Genomic DNA, 4,802 nt, shown 5'->3' with positions numbered 1-4,802 from the left:
ATTACGGACTTCCGATCCCTCAGGCGGTGCTGCATCAAAAAGCGACATCAGTGTGTAAAGGATATCACCACATGGGCTCAGGAACACTTCAGAAAACACTGTCAGTAACTACAGTTCGTCGCTACATCTGTAAGTGCAAATTAAAACTCTACTATGCAAAGCGAAAGCCATTTATCAACAACACCCAGGAACGCCACCGCTTCGCTGGGCCCGAGCTCATCTAAGATGGACTGATGCAAAGTGGAAAAGTGTTCTGTGGTCTGACGAGTCCACATTTCAGGAGCAAATTGTTGCTAAATTGATATGGGGTTTATTGCATGTTACATACTTGTAAAAATGCCACGAAATGCAGCGGAATACTATTACACATTGCAGGTTTACTATCGCTTAATGTTCTTCAATGGCAACATTGGTTCATCTATTTTTATATTGAAGATTTTTTTAAAGAATATACTACATATTTTTGGACAAAATTAAGTGTTAAATTAATTCATATTTATGTATTGCAGCGGGGCAGCATGGTGGGACAATACGTAGGTCCTGAGTTCGATCCCAGGCTCGGGGTCTTTCTGTGTGGAGTTTGCATGTTCTCCCCGTGACTGCGTGGGTTCCCTCCGGGTACTCCGGCTTCCTCCCACCTCCAAAGACATGCACCTGGGGATAGGTTGATTGGCAACACTAAATTGGCCCTAGTGTGTGAATGTGAGTGTGAATGTTGTCTGTCTATCTGTGTTGGCCCTGTGATGAGGTGGCGACTTGTACAGGGTTTACCCTGCCTTCCGCCCAAATGCAGCTGAGATAGGCTCCAGCACCCCCGTGACCCCAAAAGGGACAAGCGGTAGAAAACGGATGGATGGATGGATGTACGGGGCATCACCAAGGAAACACTATCATTTACTGCCACATTCATGTTATCATGCTCCAATCTGTGGCGTTTTATTATGTTTTCAAACATGCATCATATATGTACCACTTTTAATGGGCATTCTACATTGAAAAGATTTTTTTTTTTTTTTTTTTACCGGCCCTGCGATGAGGTGGCGACTTGTCCAGGGTGTACCCCGCCTTCCGCCCGAATGTAGATGAGATAGGCTCCAGCACCCCCCGCGACCCCGAACGGGACAAGCGGTAGAAAATGGATGGATGGATGGATGGATGGATGTTGCGCTCATTGGAAAGAGGCTGCATATTACTCTGCTCAAGACGCCAAAAAAATGCGTACATACAAATATTTTGATAATATATACATAGTATATGTGGAAAAAAACAAATGTCATTAAAAAAGTACTAAAGACAACAAAATGCATCAGTTGAATTTGTTGTAATTAGCCCCTTAAGTCCTCTTGCAGATATACATTTATAACATTTTTGATAAAAGATATGTTTAATATTTTTTATTTCTGACTGTCCAAAACGCACACTTAGTATGGAGCATTCGTCTGTATTTGCAGCGCCAGCAGTGATCCTGAAGCCGCGTGTGAAACTGTCTTTCTGAAACGTGCTAAATGAAATGAAAAATAGTGCTCTCAAAACGGTAATGAGTGTTGATAAATAGTTATATTTGCATTTTCTCCTCCAGTACTGTGGGCGTTTTGATGATCAGCATATATTTTTCATAATGAAGTGAAGTGAAGTGAATTATATTTATATAGCGCTTTTCTCGAGTGACTCAAAGCGCTTTTACATAGTGAAAGCCAATATCTAAGTTACATTTAAACCAGTGTGGGTGTCACTGGGAGCAGGTGGGCAAAGTGTCTTGCCCAAGGACACAACGGCAGTGACTAGGATGGCGGAAGCGGGGATCGAACCTGGAACCCTCAAGTTGCTGGCACGGCCACTCTACCAACCGAGCTATACCGCCCCTATAACGAAGCCATAGACGCAAAATGGATCACATGTCTGATACTTCTGATATTCTATTCTATTCTATTCTATTATATTCTAGAGTGTCAGACCTGAGACTGGAAGGTTGTGAGTTCAAACCCGGCCGAGTCATACCAAAGACTATTAAAAAATGACACCCATTGCCTCCCTGCTTGGCACTCAGCATCAAGGGTTGGAATTGGGGGTTAAATCACCAAATGATTCCCGAGCGCGGCGCATGCTGCTGCTCACTGATCCACTCACCTCCCAGGGGGTGAACATGGGGATGGGTCAAATACAGAGGATACATTTCACCACACCTAGTGTGTGTGTGTGACGATCGTTGGGACTTTAACTTTATGTCTTATTCTGTTCACTTAACACACGCAATCCACTTTGCACATGTTTAGTAGATCAACTTTGTGTGCGGTATCGAGTTTGCACGTGTTTTTAGTACACGCAATTCTTTATTAATCAGGCCAATAGTCTCCCTAAAGTGTCCAGGGTCTTCCTCTTGGCGTGCCCTAAACACTTGCCCAGAGAGGTGTCCTGGTGGCACCCTGACCAGATGCCCAAACCACCTCATTCAGTTACTCTTGATGTAGAATTATTTGATTTATTTATAATAATCCTGCTTCGGGAAATATTGTTTACTACGGTACAGGCATGGGGACCAATTAGCCGCGATAAACGAGGATGACTGTGTTATGGCTTAAAAATTATCTGCACAATAAAACACATTTGCCACTGTCAAGTGCTACCTCGACAATTGCAAGCACTGATTTTAGTTTGTGACTGAAATGTGAATGACACTGCACAATAGAAGGAGGAGGCCAGGAGTACAAAACACACCCCTCACAACTTCTGTGGCATTTACAATTCAGTTTCAAGTCTGGCATATTTAACTGTGGTCTCAGCATATGACCATAAAAAAGGACAGTCTGAATAAATCTGACTATAAATTCTCTTCAAAAATGAGACTTGGTCTTTTACTTTGAAATGAAATTTCCCAGGTGGTCTGCATCTAAACTGGTCTTCCACCAGGCATGCCATTAATTGGCCGCATCTGTCAGAGACGCTCATAAAAGATTAGCCTCTGCTCTTCCCAAAACTGAAACGTCGTAATTAGACTCGTGTCGTGTTCCAGCTAGCGCACGCTGCTCTGCTTACACCGCTTGTGATCATATTAATGCTGCTGATGAAAGTCATTATACATTTATTGCAATCCGCCAACTCTGTCGTTTGCAATCAAGCGTCATAAGTTACTACACACTGCTCAAAAATAGAAGCCCTCCAGTTATTTGCCTTTAATGAAAGACAAAAAACTCCTGTTGCAAAATTAATGCTCTGGGGTAAAGTATCTGTATTATCATCATACAGAGATCATTGTACCACAGGTGTTATTGTGACTGTGAACTTTCACCATACAAAGAGCCATTTGAGCCCATTCCCCCACCAAATAAAACCCACCGAGAGCCACAAACTCTGTTTGACCCCTAAAATGACGATATTGTTTCATTACACTTATGAAATAGCTTTTATGAAATCAAACACTAGACAGAAAACAACTCAACAAATGTTTTTGCTCTGATAGCTTTCTGGAGCAGTTCCAAAACTGCTCTTTTTCGGTCATCTCCAGCTCTGTATTTTTTGCAAATGCAGTGTGTTTGATCTGGAAATGTCTTCTACGTTTGATTTTTGTTGTTGTTTGTTTCCGTCTATTGCTATCTTAGTGGTTGTTGACCGCTAAAAAAACAATCCAATTGCTTGGCAAGAAAAGATGACACATAGGGGGTGTGACATACATTTCGATCGACAAAATATTAAAATAGGTTTTACTTTTAGATTACAAGTTCACAGAACTCTCTAAAACAACAACTGTAACATTAAAATAAACTAAGTAAATAAAAATAGAATTAATTAAAATTAAATAGCCATTAGTTATTGACATTTTGTGTCAAAGGCAAGCTAAAGGGAGCCACCGCAGAGCCGCATGTGTGTATGTATGTATATATATATATATATATATATATATATATATATATATATATATATTTATATATATATATATATATATATATATATATACACTACCGTTCAAAAGTTTGGGGTCACCCAAACAATTTTGTGGAATAGCCTTCATTTCTAAGAACAAGAATAGACTGTCGAGTTTCAGATGAAAGTTCTCTTTTTCTGGCCATTTTGAGCGTTTAATTGACCCCACAAATGTGATGCTCCAGAAACTCAATCTGCTCAAAGGAAGGTCAGTTGTGTAGTTTCTGTAACGAGCTAAACTGTTTTCAGATGTGTGAACATGATTGCACAAGGGTTTTCTAATCATCAATTAGCCTTCTGAGCCAATGAGCAAACACATTGTACCATTAGAACACTGGAGTGATAGTTGCTGGAAATGGGCCTCTATACACCTATGTACATATTGCACCAAAAACCAGACATTTGCAGCTAGAATAGTCATTTACCACATTAGCAATGTATAGAGTGTATTTCTTTAAAATTAAGACTAGTTTAAAGTTATCTTCATTGAAAAGTACAGTGCTTTTCCTTCAAAAATAAGGACATTTCAATGTGACCCCAAACTTTTGAACGGTAGTGTATATATATATGTATATATATATATATATATATATATATATATATATATATATATATATATATATATATATATATATATATATATATATATATATATATATATATATATATATATATATAATATATATATATATATATATATATATATATATATATATATATATATATATATATATATATATATATATATATATATATATATATATATATATATATATATATATATATATATATATATATATATATATATATATATATATATATATATATATATATATATATATATATATATACCTATATATATATATATATATACATATATATAT

This window comes from Entelurus aequoreus, linkage group LG09, assembly GCF_033978785.1.
Source record: "Entelurus aequoreus isolate RoL-2023_Sb linkage group LG09, RoL_Eaeq_v1.1, whole genome shotgun sequence".
NCBI classification, from domain to species: domain Eukaryota; kingdom Metazoa; phylum Chordata; class Actinopteri; order Syngnathiformes; family Syngnathidae; genus Entelurus; species Entelurus aequoreus.
This window is presented reverse-complemented; position numbering follows the sequence as displayed.